This window comes from Thamnophis elegans, chromosome 8 (assembly GCF_009769535.1).
Source record: "Thamnophis elegans isolate rThaEle1 chromosome 8, rThaEle1.pri, whole genome shotgun sequence".
Taxonomy (NCBI): Eukaryota; Metazoa; Chordata; class Lepidosauria; order Squamata; family Colubridae; genus Thamnophis; species Thamnophis elegans.
Window position 1 is genome coordinate 33,381,809 of NC_045548.1, and position 18,082 is coordinate 33,399,890.

Sequence of the window (18,082 nt, forward strand, 5' to 3'; positions counted from 1 at the left end):
AATGCAAGTAAGGAACAACCTTTGTTGGGAAAGTAACAGTGTTCCGTGTGCCTTCGGCATTTAGTCATGCCAGTCACATGACCATGGAGACATCTTTGGACAATGCTGGCTCTTCGGCTTTGAAACAGAAATGAGGTCCACCCCCTAGAGTTGGGAACAACTAGCATATATGTGTGATGGGAACCTTTACCTTTACCTTAGTTTAGCAAATATCTCATTTGGAGATCATTCAGTTACAACAGTTTAGTGAATATCTCATTTGGAGATCATTCAGTTACAACAGTGAAAAAAGAGTAACCTGACCACCAATCCACACATTTACAACCTTTGTAGTAAAATCACAATCACAAACACAATCATAATTTCATTTAGGGAACATTTTGCTTAAGGGTCTCCATTGTGTTCTAAATGAAGGCTATTTATATTGTACAAACAAGAATTTATAAAAAAATAGTAATATTATTTACTAAAAGGAAAGAAGCTTGAGTTATAGCAAGGTATAGCAATGTTTCTTATTGGGGATTACCTGTGTAGGCTTCTATCCATCAACTGCTGGGGTGGGATAGAAGTAAATAGATGCTTTTAGTTGTATGTCTTACTTATTGAAAATGTCATCTAGACAGAAGTATTCATTAAATGGCTTGTCCTTCACACTATCTCTGAAAAATAAACAACATTTATTGATAGAGAGACCTTTAAGCGATACTTGAGAAATTCAGTCATTTCAGTATAAGGTCACCTGATCTGCGTCTTGCAGATTTATGTGTAGATTAGAATTCAGTGTTCCAACACAATCCCTATTTCAGACAATATATATGTCATATGACTTTAAAAGGATTCTCAATATAATTGAAAATGCATGGATAAGTGACAATTTTGAGGAAATAATGTAATTTCTGTAGGCAATTTTTCCTGCAGCATTTTTCAAAGAAAAATCATATATATGATTTTTAAGGAAAACCATATATTCAGACATGATACTTAATAGATTTAAGGTTTGTGCATACCTTTGTTTGTATGTATTTATGTTTGTGTGTGTGTGTATTCTTAAACATAAGACAAAAAGCCTTCTGTTTAGTTCCAATGTACTATCTAACAACTATTTTTAGGATCGGAGGCTGAAATGAGACTACATAGCCACATTTTTTCCTGAGATTTTTGGAATACACCTTTGAGATGCTCATAATTTTGCACATGCACACCCATACACGCGTATCAGACCTCCATTAATATGGTTTTCCCACTGATCTTAGCAATTGATGTTATTCTGACATTTTATGGTTAACCTCTTCTATATTTTCCATATTTATGATGAAAGCGAGCAAACATGCCTTGGAGATCTCAGCTGAAGACCACGCAAAGTATTGCACTTGGGTGAGAAGGTGAGTTTTTCTTATTGTCTGTCACTGGGGGAATGCCTTGATAGAAATGCTTTTGAACTTGACCCTCCCCCTTGCCCCCCTCCACACACACAACATGGAACGCAGCACCAATTTTAAAAGGAACTGGAGACTGCTTCATACATCCACTGGGCTCTGCAAAATAGACCAGGCAATGTACCAACACCAGCTACTCTATAAACCACCACAGTGTGGAGATATAAGAAGAAAACAATGTGGCTTCTAATGTGTTCTTCCCACAGCTTTGAAGGACAAGAAGTGCTGTCTTTATTTTTTCTTTTCTTTGTACTGTACTGTTGATTTCCTAAATTCTGTTTATGGCTGTTTATAAAATTAAGCAAGTGTGGCATGATGCAAGCCAACATATTTATTGGAAAGTCTGTAAGCCAAAGTGGGAGGGGGGGAAAGAGAGATCTAAAATGTGACTCCTAGAATTTTTAGTTGTTTGGAGCAGTAAGGTAGCATTTAATATAACAATAAGCTGCAGGAGCAAATCCAATCAGTGTTTATTTATGTCTTTTCAGTGGTACAAAAAATGTAACACAGGCCTCTGCCTAAACATCAGCAAGAATTTTTGTTTATGTGTTACCTATTACCTGTTGCATGGTTGGTTTCTCCTGTCATTTTGTTTTGAAGCAGTTCTAAAACAAAAACAAAAGAATGCTGAAGTTTAATACAGAAGAAGACAATGAAAGCTTCAAAATTGTTCATATTTCAGAATGCAGAATTTGAAAAATGATGTTATGTTTCTGACCAGAGAAATACAGCATTTGTATGATGAGTCCGCTTTGTAGTTACATAGAAATGATGGATGAAGCCAAGCTACAAATGCTTTAGAAATACAAAACAGCAGTAGATTTTTTTTTATTTAGAAATGTGGTTAAACGTATAATAATGACAGTAAAACTAATACAAACTGAAAATGATTGAACAAAAAGAAAGAGTAGAAGGTACCAAAAGGAAAGAAAAAAGGACTGCCTCATTTAGTGACCAATTGCAGTTAAAAATAACTTTAGAACCAATCCTCACATTTACAACCTCTGCATATCAGTAAAGTGATGGAAAGCTGATTCTAGATCATAAACACAATCACGGTTTCACTTAGTGACCCCTTTACTGAACAGCAGAATTGCCAGTATTGGGGTCACTAAGCTAGTATCTATATATCCTACTGTCAGAAATGTAGAATTGTAAACCAGTTCATTTGCCTGCAATGAAAGTTGTGAAAAGAGCCCATTTCACACCCTTCTCTATATGAACAGAAACTGGGAGAGAAGGCCAGGAGTTTCAACCCAACTATTTATCAGCAGACTCTACACATGGGACTGAAAGTATGATAAGAGCCATGATCTATTGCTTCTTTCCAACTCCACTGGAACTTGATGTTCCATAATACCAACACCAATAAATCATCCCAGCAGAACAGAAGATATTTTGGTTAGAGTAAACTTGCACATTATGAATACAGAAGTTTCTCCATCTGTCTTGTACCAGATAATATTGGTATGGGAATGGCAGTGCAGAATTATCTTATTACTCTTCACAATACAGAGCAATTCTGGCTAGATTATACATTGTACTACAATTTTCATATTCTTGCAAGGAACAAATCATTTTAACAGAATGAGACTCAGCTGCGTGTAGTTGCAATCATGCATGTGCATGTGTGTTTCCAACTTTATTTTTCTTCTCAAACACTGTGTATCTATAGATAGAGAGCAATTTTCTTATGGAATGCAGTCTGGGAAATTATATCAGCTTTGTGACTGAGATACAAAAATAATTCTCACAGCAGGATTTTTTAGCCTGTTTTGCTACAAGAAGGAAAGAACACTAACCAATATCCTATCAGGAAATGCAATAGGAGTTGTTGTTTGTGACTAATTCAACCAGTGTGGTATTACGCTGGGGAGGGCTATGGTACCACAATGTTAGCAGAGATGTTTAAGTACTTTGAAGCAGAGAGAAGGTAGGTAATTTGTCTTTATCAGTCTGCAGCTAAAGTAATTGTATCTGAGGAGAAGTCAGGAAGGTTATCAGGTTCTAAACCAATCTACTCTTGCATTCTATTGGGTTCTGGAGAGGAGACTTAGACATCTGTAAAGTTAAAACTAATTTCTTTTTTGTAACATAGACAAAATTAGATTCTGCAATTTCAGAAGTGTTTAGATCTCACCAGCTAGCTGTCAAAATAAAGGAAACTGTTTCTTGTTAAATACTTTGGAAAGCTCCCCACTTTACCTGGATGAATGTGAAGAGACTGGTTCTGTGATCTGTTGAAAAAATGGGCCTTTGGCAGCTTGGGTTAAAAATTGACGTTGGTTTTGCCTAATGATGGAGATATTTGATCCAGTTAATTATATTTAGTTCTTTGGGAAATCCTTGGCAAAAAAAAATAATTCCGAATTTCTTCATAATTTGATCCAAAATGCTTCTTCATTCCTGCTATACAATGGCTTATATGAATTCCCCTCTCAGCCAAATTTCATGAAAAAGGGATGTTTAATGAAAAATCTTTCCCTGAGAAAGAAGAAGAGAGAGAGAAAAATAAAGAGAGAGGTTACTGCTTTATAGGCAATGGGCTTATGGAAAAACATTTACGAAGTGAGGCAAACCAGTCATAATGCTAGCATACCATAGCCCTGTTTAGTCTTTTATTTAACACAATGAAAAGTAAATAAAGAAGCTGCTACTCTTTCAAACAAATTCAATAACAACATAAAAGACTTATAGTTTGTTCTACCAATGGGATAAACAAATTAATCAACAATTTAATGCAAATAGCATGATCATTCCCCAAAAAATCTATTAGTAATCTGCATATTAGAATGAAAACTATGCTTTCAGTGAATGCAAATATGTATACATGAAGGGACACAGTGGCTAAGACCCTGAGCTTGTCAATCAGAAAGGTCGGCAGTTTGGCAGTTCAAATTCCTAGTGCCGCGTGACAGAGTGAGCTCCCATTACTTGTCCCAGCTTCTGCTAACCTAGTGGTTCGAAAGCATGTAAAAATGCAAATAGGAAAATAGGAACCACCTTTGGTGGGAAGGTAACAGAGTTCTGTGCACCTTCGGCATTTAGCCACGCCGGCCACATGACCACGGAGATGTTTTCAGACAGCACTGAGTCTTCGGCGTTGAAACGGAGATTAGCACCACCCCATAGAGTCAGGAACGAGTAGCACATATGTCCGAGGGGAACCTTATCTTTACCTTATTGTATTTATACATATTAAAAGCTTCTTCTAAAAAAATACTGTGAATATATCTTGTTTTTAGGGCAACTTGGCTTGGAGGAGAATAGAAGTCAACATCATATAAATATTTATTTTAATATATGCCTGGCTGAAGAGTATTAAAAGATATTCACTTATTCAAAATTCAATATTGTAGATAAATATTAGGGTTATTTCCTATTTCCCAACTTTCAATTTCTCAGAATCAGGCCCACTTTTTTTGTGGAAGAGACATCAATCTTTCATGTCACAATTTTTTTTGTTTACCCCAAAAAATTCTGAATTAATCTTCATCTAATTTGCCACAGATATACCTCACTACTAGTTCCATTTTTGCTGCAATATTTATTGCATATTGTCTTAAACTAAGATAAAAGTCATGGCCACCCCCTTTAATGTAATTTAAAAAGCATTTAAAACAATGACTAAATTTAGTCCACTTAATTCTTAATTCTTGCAAATTTTGTTATGTTGTGGTGAAAAAGAAGCTGGAAACTTTATAAAGTAGGTATTGAAGCAATTAAGTGCCATCTATGAAATTTGGCTGCTGTAATGTGGTAACATTCCTCCATGTATATGCCTGATTTTAAAAAAGTTTGGGCTTTATTTTCTTTTTATACACTGGATAACAAGAGGGCAGAATACTGTTTTTTCTAATTTACAAGTTAATTGGGTAGCCCCATGGATGGTGTAAAGCAAATTGCCCTTCATTTATTGCTGACGAATGAGCTACTTTCATTGAATGTGGACAGCAAAGAAGCCAAAAGCCAAAATTAAGTAAACTTCTCTTTCTTTAGAACTGAACTGAAGGAGAGGAAGCCAGAGAAGGACTATTGCTAATTTGGATAATGAAAAAAGGACATTTCATGATCCTTTATGATCTTATAACTAAGTAATTACAAGAAGGCCTCCCTATATTAATGAGAATTTTGCTGAAACTTTGTTTTCCTTTTAAAAGAAATTGGAGAACAAATGTTTCTTTCATAAAATTATATAAAATGTAATTAAAAATGCATGCTGGTGATTGCATTGATAAATCTAACATGCAGGATTTGGCTTTTGTAAACTGACACCATGCTAAGTTGTGGATGGTTCCCCCCCCACTTTTGATTGTTAAAAACGTTGCTTCTTTTTCTCATTATATTTAAGATTCTGTGATTCAATAGCTACCCTTTTTTTTAAAAAAAAGAATAAAAATATATTAATTATTAATTCTCCCTTTTGGCTTTACAATCATTTAATCTAATCAGTCTTGATATCATCTGGCAGAAAGATAGCTAAGTAAATTGCAGGAAGCAATCATTTAGATAAACTGCTCCACCATTCCCATCAAGCCATTGTAACAATTTCTCCTTTAGTCTCAGTTTATTTCCATTCAGTGGCACATTTGTGATGCAATGAGCAACTGAAAAATTCATAGTACTGATATCACTTTTGTGCAATTTTTTGAAATGATAGGCAAGGAGTCTGTCTTATTAATTCTCCAATACTGTCACAAATCAATCAGACTTGCTCTGTAAATTCCAAAACTCTATTGTTATAATATTGTAACTTAATTTTATTGCTTTTCTTCTCATGTTTTATATTTGTATTTTTTTACAGTTTTGCACCGTTCCTTAATACTACCTTAAGAAATTAGCCAGTTTTGCATAATGGTTAAAGCATCGGGCTAGAATTTGGGAGATCAGGAATTGTAATTCTGCATTAGGCACAAAACCAACTGGATAACCTTGGACTATTCACTCTCTTTCAGTTTTAGGAAGCAGGCAGTGGCAAGCCAGTTCCAAAATATAGCTAAGAAATTTGCAGGGATTAGTTCAGGCAGTTGTAAGGAGTCAACATGACACAAAGATATATACACAGAGAGGCACACAGACACACAGAGAGCTGTTCTAAGTACTTTCACAGTAAAAAGATTGGGTGTATGCTGGGGTATATGCAAGGCAAGGTAGCCAGCACATCTCTGGAGACAGTATGCATTTAAAATATTTGTGTGGCTGTCTATCTTAAAACACAGCTCTGGGCAGCTCACAACAACAATAATACCCACACAAAAAAAACTTCAAACTCTAAAGCTGTTCACCAGAGTGTTGCCTTCTCAGTGCATGTAAACAGCCAGAAGCCTTTGTCTAATTGCATAATTATAATGTACCAAAATCCTTGCTTTGGAATCTCTTCTTTTTTCTATTTTAGGCTAGGGAGAATATTGACAGATGATAGCAGCCAAGTTTTTTTAACATCCTTAAAAGCATTCAGAACGTAATGGCACGCCCAGAGTCCCTAGGGAATGGGCGGCATACAAATCTTATTAAAGTTGCAATCTTATTAAAGTGTTGAAGTGGAACCATTATATATTTTTTGTTTTTCATGCATACTTACATATTTTCATAATAATTATTAATAGTATTTAATCATTAATATCTTGCAAAACAAATAACTTTTAAATAAGCCAAACCTATCCGTTAGCAGAGGGATGCAGTGGCTCAGTGGCTGCTGAGCTTGTCGATCAGAAATGTCAGCAGTTCAAGGGTTCAAATCCTTACCGCCGTGTAACAGTGAGCGCCCATTACTTGTCCCAGCTTCTGCCAACCTAGCAGTTCGAAAGCATGTAAAAATGCAAGTAGAAAAAATAGGAACCACCATTGGTAGGAAGGTAACAGTGTTACATGCGCATTCAGTGTTTAATCATGCCAGCCACATGACCACGGAGACGTCTTGGGACTCTTTGGCTTTGAAATGGAGATGAGCACCACCCTAAAGTTGGGAATGACTAGCACATATATGCAAGGGGAACCTTTACCTTTACCCTTATAAGTTAGCAAACCATACAAACTTCATTTTTTTTAAAAACCACACATGTACCGATTTTTAAAATTCTCTTTCACCATGATGGGAGAAATATGCAGAAGAAAATGTCAATCTATAAGCCTTTTAAAACTTGATTGTAGTTTTTTTTAATGCATTTTTCATGCATACATATTGGCAAATACGGAAATATAATCTTCTGTCAAAGTATAAGAACAAAAGATGGTTCCCATATTAATCTTTTGTTCTTTCTGTAAATAGATTATGTCTGTGATTGATTTTGGCATGGTTCTGTTGGGTGATGATGTCTCTATGTGTTTATTTTGTACATGAGAGAGTTTTGCTGGTGAGTGCTGATGGTGTCTGCATGTTAATTCTAATGTTGATTATGATAATAAATGTCAGAATAAAATGTAGGTGGCTTCTCTTCCCCTCATTAAAAAAAATAGAGATTGTGTTAAAGAGAAAAAAAAACCTGCATGATTTGTCAGCATTTCTTTGAGAATTTCAAAAACAAAAGAATAATTAACTGCAGCCTGGATTTTTCAATTAAATCTGTCTTCCTCATTTTTGCTGAAAACATGGCCCCCATTGATATAGAAAAAGAGTGGGAGACTAATTTTCAAAATGGATGTAATGTGCAATTTTATTTGTCATGTTGATAGGGATTGCATTTATTGTACATCCGTTTTGCATAATAATGCACTTAATTAAGTCTAATAAATAGCCAGAGCTCTGCTGTACGTATTCATTAATTTTTTTAACAAAAAAGATCATAGCAGGTTTTCAAAAAGCAAGAAGAAATAATTGGCAAGAGGCAGAGGGATGTTTGGACTAATACTTGACCCTGATCTATTATTTAAAGTTTCCATAGCACTTAATATGCTTTATAATTCATATCTCATTAATCTTCATGATAAAACTGATGGATAATTCATTAATATTCCCTGTTCTATAGGTAAAGAGTAGCTGCTTAGAAATAATATCTTGTAAATGTAGGACACAAAATTGCAGTCAAACAACATTGATACAGATTTACAGAAGACAAGGCATCCTTTATAAATTTAATAAGAAATATTATGTAGCAGTATTTTACATGTTAAAACATTTGAATCCCTTTCAATTGCCCCAAGGGAGTTATTTATTGCTAAGAGAACAAAAAAAGCTGAATGTTTTGGCCTTGTATTTATTTATTAGCTGTATATCCTGTCTTTTAACTGAGAACATATACTGTATATTATTGCCACCTTTGCTTTCCTTCCCAGCAAGAAAAAAGAAAAGCAACAGCAACTGGTACAAGTTGATAGAAAAGGACTGCAGTAATGTACCAATATACACTAAGTCCTAGCCCAGATTTTAAACACTCTATCGATAAAGAGCCAGGGAGAAGCAAATATTTAGGAAAAAGGCATGTTAACAAAAGGGAGGGAAGCATTCCTTAATGCTTGCCTAAGGAAGTTGTTGTTAAGGAAAAATTCAGACTGGCTTTCCCCGATTCAGTTTGGTATAAGAAGGGAAAGTAAAGTGCCACCAGACTTACAAGCTTTTTCCCACCTTATATTACTTTATACTACACCTTATACTACCTATATTACATGGGACTTGATGGCTAAGTGGCTAAGATGCTGAGCTTGTCATTCAGAAAGGTCAGCAGTTCGGCAGTTTGGATCCCTAGAGCCGCCTAATGGCGTGAGCTCCCATTACTTCTCCCAGCTTCTGCCAACCCAGCAGTTCGAAAGCATGTAAAAATGCAAGTAGAAAAAAATAGGCACCACCTTGGTGGGAAGGTAACAGTGTTCTGTGTGCCTTTGGCATTTAGTCATGCTGGCCACATGACCATGGAGACAGTGCTGGTTCATCGGCTTTGAAACAGAGATGAGCACCGCCCTCTAGAATCAGGAACGACTAACACATATGTGCGAGGGGAACCTTTCCCTTTACAGTGTCTCAGTAAAAGATAATTGTAGTTGTCCCGTGGAGTTGGCTCACCTTGTGGGGCTAAGAACATCATACTGAGTCCTGAGCTTTCTATGATTTTATAATCCATACGGTTAATATTTATATTAGTGAAAAAAAATCTTGAAGAATGGATATCAGGATGTCTTCTAATATTTTCATTTGTATAAAATAACCACTCAGTTGAACTTGGATAGCTGTATATACAGCCCCCTATATGTAATTACTCATCTATATAGAAATAATAGTAGCCAGAAATATTTGTAAATATAGATGTGTGTGCGTTTGTGTCAAAAAATTAACATCAGATCGTTTTTTTACATTCATTGTGTGTGCAATGCATATGAAAAATGGGCCTTGCATTAATCACAAGATTTTGAGTATTGTTTTGATTTGTGTGACTCCCCTAGAAGACCCCCCCTACTCTCATGCTCCTTTAAGTTGTCCAAAAGCCTCACTAACTGCTGAGTTGTTACCCACAATAAAAAGGAGTTGATAGTGTTACACAGTATAATTCCTCTTATGGTGCATTTTGCTTTTTTTCCAATACTTTTGAGAAATGCAGTGAGACTTTCAGACAGCAGAATTCTTTGCCAACTAAACATCATGCTTGAAAAGGATAAAAATAGTGAGAGCATGGTTCCAAATTTCACAGCTGCAAATCCAATTGCCCTTGTTTCATCGTGACCATTCATCCTCTTTCAAAAGAACCATCTGGGAGAATTTAGAGTGCAGACCGGTAAACAAGCAAGGATTACGAGCTATTTCATTTCAGAACTATTATCTTAAATCAATAGGTTCTCATTTTCAGATCTGATCAGACCACACTCAAGTTTCATATGTTTGCACATTATGGCTTTGAGTATGTGAATTTGCAAAGCATCTTAAGAGTCAATATTACAACACAATACTCAGCACAATCAGAAAAACAGTTGGAAAGAAAAGGAAGACATTCAAGGTTTAAAAGAAGTTATTTCTCATTCTTTCTTCCTTTTTCTTCCTAAAAGTCCATTTTTGTGTAGTTTACAATTTTTATGATGGAAGTGGCAACAATTTAAAAAGTAAGGCATAAATAAGGTGACCAGATTTTCAGATTGGTAAAGAGGGACACCATTGACCGGGGGGGGGGGGGGCTTGATTAAAAAAATTATATTTTGTCAAAAGGTCACAAAAGGTGATTGCATGACCAGAGGACACTGAAACCATCATAAATATGAATCTGTTGCCAAACATCAAAATTTTGATCACGTGACCATGAGGATGCTGCAATGGTCGCTAAGTGTGAAAAATGGTCACAACGGTCACTAAGTGTGAAAAATGGTCATCAGTCACTTTTTTGAATGCCATTGTAACTTTGGTCACTAAACGTTTTCCCCCTCCTCGAGACACCACACTTGAAGGAACAAGGCGACAGGATTGAACCTTCTGGCCAGCAAGAAAGAACTTTTTGGCTTACCTGCAGAGATGCGACGCGGGCAGGTAGAGGAAGCATGCCGCGTCCTGGGAGGGCAATAGTTGTTCTTGGGTCTGGGATGAGGGGATGTCGTTCAGTGCCTATCCACTCTTCCTCGCCAGCGGAGGTGCTGCAGGAGAGTTGCCAGCTGTTCTGACACGTGCGTTACAAGGGAAATTAATATAAGAAAAAGGCCAAGGAGTTTGCTTGCATTGGCAGCAAAAGCGAAAGTTGTTTGCAGTGGGAGGAGCTTACAGCCCGGGGGCTGCTGGTATCTTGCGCAGAAGGGGTGGGGGAGATGGGGGGACCTGATTCGAGCTGTCAGCCTGACAAAATGCAACCCCTTCTTTTTCTTTCCTCCTTCCATCCTTCCTTCTTCCTTCCTTCATTCCTCTTGCTTATCTACCTTCACCTTATCCGTCTTCTGCTCTTTCCCTCTCTTCCTTCCTTTCTCCTTCCTTCCTCTCTTTTTTCCTCACTCACTCCCTTCCTCCTTTTCTCTTCCTTCCTCCTTCCATTCTTTCAGCTTCCTTTCTTTTGCCTATCTACCTTGTCTGTCTTTCTGCTCTTTCCATCTCTTCCCCTTTGCTTCTGTTCCTTCCTCCTTCCATCCTTTCACCTTCCCTCCTTCCTATTTCTTCCTTCTTCCTTCCTTCTGCCTATCTACCTTCACCTTCTCTGTATTTCTGCTCTTTCCCTGTCTTCCCCTTTCCTCCCTCCCTCCCTTCTTTCCTTTCTAGTTCCATCTTTTCTTCTTTCCTCTCTCCCTCCCTTTTTCTTTCTTCCTTCCTTCCTCCTTCCTCTTGCCTATCAACTTCATCCTCTTTGTCTTTCTGCTCTTTCCCTCTCTTCCCCTTCTCTTCCTACCTCCTTCCCTCTTTTCTCCCTCCCTTCTTCTTTTTCTTCCTTTCTTCTTCCATCTTCCTCCTTCTCCTTCCTCCTTCTTCCTTCTATTCTTTCTCCTTCCTTCCATCTTTTCTCCTTCCATCTTTCCCCCCCTCGCTTCTTCTTTTCCTTCCCCCCACCCTCCTTCCTTCCTCTCCTTCCCACTCTCTCCTTGGGAGGGGACAAAAAACCCAAGAGCTAACGGGGTGGGGGTGGGGGTGGGGGGGCAGCAGAGACCAAATAAAGTCAGAAAATCTTATTAAAACTTTCCTATTTGTTGGATCGCATTGCTGCGAACTTATAAACCAAATCAGGGGAACATTTTGCAACCGAGGGTGCTGCAAGGAAAGGGGGGAGGGAGGCAGCCCTGCCGTTTCCACAGTTTTGCAAGGAATGGGAAACGGTGCTTTAATCCGAAACAAAGGATGACTGCAATCGGAACCGCAGACAGGGAAAGAAAGAAAGATCCTTGTAGCAAAAAACCCAGCTTTGCATGGTTGTGAGAACATAGGTAAAATTTAAAAAAAGCCCTCTGAATGGGACTCAGCGTGACTCCGATTTGAATACAAGGACACGGAGCCGGGCAGGGAGATAAGCACCTTCATTTGCATTCTCTGCGACCATGATGCTTTGCGAGGAACATTCCCTGGGCTCCCCGTGACCTTTTTGCAGATTTTTCCTTTTGTGCTTAAAAAAAAAGAATGGGACTTCTTTAAAACGGCACAGAATGAGCTGTCAGCCTGACAAAATGCAACCCCTTCCTTCGTCCTCCTCCTCCTCCGTCACTAACAGCTGGGGGCTCAGAAATTGGAGTGAAAAGCCAGTCCTCCATCTCTTCCCTCTTCCTGGATTCACTCCGAAGTTTTAAATTCCCCTTCTGTGCATAAACACTCCTTCAACCCCTCTCTCTCTCTCTCTCTCTCTCTCTCTCTCTCTCTCTCTCTCTCTCATCTGTTTGTCTCTCACTCTCTATGTGGCTCTTTGCCTCTATCTCCCTCCCTCCCTCTCTCTCTCTCTCTCTCTCTCTCTCTCTGTCATTCTCTCTGTCTCTCTGTCTCTCTCTCTCTCTCTCTCTCTGTCTCTCCTCCCTTCCTCTCTCTCTCTCTGTGTGTGTGTGGATCCCTGCCTCCGTGGATGGGCTTTGGACTAGCGGAGCCTCCTCTTCCTCCTTTTTAACCAGGCGATCTTCGGCTGCTGCACAATCCCAAGGGCATGCGCTGCCCGGTTTGCTGAATCCGGTGTGGCTTCAGAGAAAGAAGGCGTGCGAGAAAGCCCCACCCCCATCCCTGCTGCCTGAACGTTTGAATGAAGGAGGCTGCAGGCTCCTTTGTCCTCGACTATGCAATTTTCTTTCATTCTCTGCTGCCCAAATGAGTGAATGAAGCAGAGGGAGAATGAAAGGAGATTGTGTCCCTTCTGTCTCCCCGTTGCTCAGAAAAGCAACTCCAGGAAGGTCCTGTGGTGGTGGCAGGCGTCCTAGAACCTGCCTGCTAGCAAAGGACCTTCCCAGAGTTGCTTTCTGAGCAACGGGGAGACAGAAGGGACAAGATACCGGCCGACCGGGATGGGTATACAGGGCTGGGGGCGGGGCAGGCTTACTTCTGGGTCCGGTCACAAAAATCGGGACTTTTTAAGAATGCCCTGGGACACGGGACAAATTGTGTGAAATCATGACTGTCCCGCCAAAATCGGGACGTCTGGTCACCTTAGGCATAAAGGAAGCTGTTCCATTTACAGCTATTCGGATGAAATACATTTTAGGGAGAAATTAATACCTTATGGCCAGGTGTGGGATTCTACCAGTTCAGACCAGTTTGGACTTGTTCGGGTGAACTGGTAGCTCCAACTATCAGCTGGGCCTGCCCACCCACCCACCCCTGTGCTATACTCACCTATATTCCCTTTTCTGAAGGCCAGCTGAGGCCCTGCAGAGTGGATTGCTGCACCTCAACTGTTTTCCTCCCCAGTAGTAATGTAGAAGGTGATTTCTCTATAAACTGCTTCGTGCACAGTGTGCATGTGAAGCATGAGCGAAGCGTGAGAAAAACATGTGCTCAGCGAACCAGTTGTTAAACCGATAGGATTCCACCTCTGCTTATGGCCAACTAAACAAAACAAAATAAAACACCATTCTGCTTATGTGCCATGGTGGGAAAATGCTCTATCATCACTTAAACTGGAAGCAAATGGATAAATAAATTTGGGGTTTTTTCTGTTTTTCCTGTTTGCATATTGCTTCTTGTTTGCTGTAACTTTTATTTATACCTTTATTATTTTTATAAATAACTCAATGAAGCAACCATATGTAATTCTCCTTCACTTCCTAATTTTCCCACAACAACCGCCCTGTGATGTGGGTTTGGCTGTAAGAGAGTGACTGGCCCAAAGTCATCTAGATGGCTTTTATGCCTAATGCAGGACTAGAATTCTCAGTCTCCTGGTTTCTAGCTTTGTGCCAATTATGTGCATTAGTTCTATCACTGTGTGATTACATTGCAACTAGTTGATCAATTCAGTTATGCATACTCAAATTAGAAGTTAAATCTGATTCAGTGAGATTCTTTAGGAACAGTTACATAACTGTTTAGGGGTGTGTGTGTGTGTGAATCAGGGGTGGGTTCCTGCCAGTTTTAACCTCTTCTATAGAAGAGTTTCCACAAATCTACAGTGCCGTTTAGAACTTTGTTCTAAGTCCACAAGTCTTAAATCTGTCAAGTTTGAACATCCCTGGGGTTTTTTTCCCCTAAAGGGTTAGGGGTGCAAGGATCTTGTAACTTGACAGCTTTAAGACTTGCACACTTCAATGCCAGAGTTCCTGAGCCAACATTTGGTTGCTAAGCAAGAGCGTTATTAAGTGAGTTTCACCACATTTTACAAGTTGGCCATGCCCACCCAGTCACATGGTTGGCAAGCCACTCCCACAAAGTAGGCCACACCTACAGAAGAGGTTCTAAAAAATTTCGAAACCCACCACTGGTGTGAATATATACAATGTACAGTATGTAACAGCTTTATGCAAGAATGTATGTTGTGGTGTCTGAGAGGATTGCTCTCTTTATTCAGACTGAAATATCCCTTACTGCTTGAGGGACTTTTTAATATCTATAGTTCACAAAGGCTTTTTACAATGTTTCAATCATTTATTAATAATAACAATGCAGGAATAAATGCTAAAATTGTTGAGCAAATAAAGTATGGTGGAAAGAGAAAAATATATGTTAATCTCTGGTCCTTTTACTTCCCAGAACCACAGTTAAATGATAAGCCACTTTATTTTAATTCCGAAAATCCAAACCATACAAATTAAGATGATGAATAGTCAAATTTTGGTTGCACTTCTTATCAAGTGATACAACACATATCTTCTTACTGCTGAAGATGCAAATCCAATCACTTATTCTTCAGTATCTCATGATCTTGTAGGGGCACAATTAGGTGCAGAGATAGAAAGATGACTGGTCTTCTCACTCTGTTTACTCTTTGTCTATAAAACAGCCTCCTTTTTGCAATAGCTGTTCAACTCCTTTCATTAATCATTGTTGGCATCATATTTCTACTGTAAGGAACTTTCACTTGCAGACACAGAACACCTCAGTATTTAACAGTTACTTTGTGGTTTCATAACAATCCCACTTGTTTCTGAAATAAGATCCAAAGTAAACCATTGTCTAACTCTTGAGAGCCAATATTGTCTTAAGCAAAGTTTACATAAACATCAAAATGTAAACCAAACTATATGTGAACACTGATTCCATAGATCTGTAATCTAATTCTCTGTCTATTGGCTTACCTACTTTACATATGGATCAGTGGTGGGACTCAAAAATGTTTACTACTGGTTCTGTGGGCATGGCTTGGTGAGTGTGACTTGGTGGGCATGGCAGGGAAAGGATACTGTAAATTCTCCATTTCTTTCCCACTCCAGAGGAAGGTTACTGCAAAATCTCCATTTCCTCCCAATCAGCTGGGACTCAGGAGGCAGAAAATAAATAGGGGTGTGGCCATTCAGAGGTGGTATTTACTGGTTCTCTGAACTACTCAAAATTTCTGCTACCGGTTCTCCAGAATTGGTCAGAACCTGCTGAATACCACCTCTGTTATGCATCTATATGTATGTGTATGTGTATGTGTGTTAACTGAAATATTCTCTCCCTCCATGTTATCTTTAAATTGTAGTAAGAAAATGTACATTCTGAGTTTAAAGTCATAGGATCATTTTTAGAAAGAAGGAAGAACCATAGATGTTTATCCTTTAATCATACTAACATATTCAATGCTGCCTTTTCTGTACAATCACCTTATTGAACATCTTGTAACATTCTTGTCAGAAGTTTCAACTTGAAGATCAGCATCAATTTCTTGGACAGGTGTACAGATTTTGATCAGCATTGGTACAATTGGCATTGTATTCTGCATATCCAGCTGCACTCAAACTTACTTGAATAGCGGTCTGCTTGAATTCAGCTGGAGGATGAGCATAACGTGTGGAATTTTAATCAGAGATATAGACTTGATTATTCTGAAATCACATGCAGCTGTAAAGTGAAGGCTTAGTAATAGCAGCAAACTGAACAATTATGTATATGATAAAATGCTATTATTGTACTAAATGAACATCAAAAGAATAATGATATAGCAAAAAAATAGTAAAATCTGTATTTGTCTATCTCATAAATATAATTCAGAAGGAATTAATATTTCAAGGCAGATGTGTCTTTCAAATGCAAATCAGCAGCCATTCCTACCTCCCCCCCCCCCAAATCCAGATCTTTAAAAAGGTGTGTGGGCTGAAGAAATATTTTTCCCCCTGGGTCTTTGTTATTTTTTTCATTCTCAGTGTTATTTATATAAAACATTTCAATACAAACTCTTACATTTCAGCATCTTACCAGTTTGTTTTTTTCAATATATTTTAGTATTATAAACTATAAATGTAACTGGAACATTGCCAAAGCAGCTAAGGCAGCATTTAGTAGTGAATAAAAATTAAATTGAAATATAAACTTTCTTATTCGTAAAATATGTATATACATAGGAGATATCTACAGGCTGCAGTGATAGAGATACATTTTACTTCATTTTCTTCTTTTCACATGTCACTGAATCCATTGTGAGATCTTGAACTGTTTTATCTGAGATAACTCTAACCAGCTACTATCTTCAAGTCAGCCTCAAGTAGCAATGAAAAGGCAATGAGGCAATTGGGTTCAAAATATTTGAAGACTTGTATAGCCAGATGCATTGAGTCTTTAAAGATAGAACAGGAAACCATACACGTTACATTCTTGACTTCTGACGTCTGAAAAGAATGATTTCAGCTACAGTAATACATAACAGTACCAAACATTGATCAAATCTGAATATGAATAAAGGAACAGACTATTATAATTGAAACTCAACATGAAGTAACTTTCTTTCCAATTGCATATTATAGCAATAGCAGTAGCACTTAGATGTATATACTGCTTCATAGTGCTTTACTCTCAGTTTACAGTGGTTTACAGTGGTTTACAAAGTCAGCATATTGCCCCAAACAATCTGGGTCCTTCTTTTACCTCAGAAGAATGGAAGACTGAGTCAACCTTGAGCCGGTCAGTATCAAACTCCTGGCAATAGGCAGCGTCAGCCTACAATACTACATTTTAACCACTGTGCCACTATGGCTCAGTTTTCTCAATATTTAGTGGCAACTGCCTCAAATTACAATCTCAGAGGGTAATCAGACTCTATAAAAACTTCTAAGATATGAAATTATATTTTCAGAAAATATTGCCCCTCTGGAAAGAAGTGAGGCGATGAAAAAGGACAGAAAATTTTCAAGAAAAGAAATGTTTACTATGGTTCTAGCCAAGGGTGAGAATTTAGTCTCTTGAACAGAACAAAAATGAAAGAGAATGGCATGAAGATTTGAGATGAAGATAAATGTAGGAAGAGGCATCTCAATGTCAAGTGAACATATAAAACTTTGCATAAATCTGCAGTAGATATTTGCCATAGATCTTGGCATAACCTTGCGTGCAACCAAACGAATGGCTGCCAGGCTTTCCTCGCTCTGCAGAAATTCGGCAAAGAAAGCCCTGGAGAGCCTTCGGAACCTGCTGAAAATCCACCTAAAAAGGTCCCCTGGGTGGACTGGAGCCCAGGAAACACGAGAGGACTGAACATCTTGAAGAATTTCCACTCTTGGGCGTTCCCAGATGGTGCAATTCTCGGCAGCCTCGGAGTTATTCGCGCTGCTTGGAGGGGAAGATGGCGACGCCGCGCTGCTGACGGTGGCGTTTTTACCTTGTTTTTCGGTGACTGCTAGTTTATCTAGCCGAGCGGTGAGCTTTGGGGGCCCTATTA

General features: G+C 38.4%; 1 long non-coding RNA gene across 1 annotated transcript; it reads right to left on the reverse strand.

Moving 5' to 3' along the window:
- Positions 1–209: 209 nt before the first annotated feature.
- Positions 210–11,173, reverse strand: LOC116511971. Its single transcript, XR_004255802.1, has 4 exons — positions 10,856–11,173; positions 3,642–3,920; positions 1,997–2,041; positions 210–659 (listed from the first exon to the last, which is right to left on the reverse strand). It is a non-coding gene; the product is annotated as an uncharacterized LOC116511971 (long non-coding RNA).
- Positions 11,174–18,082: the final 6,909 nt, after the last annotated feature.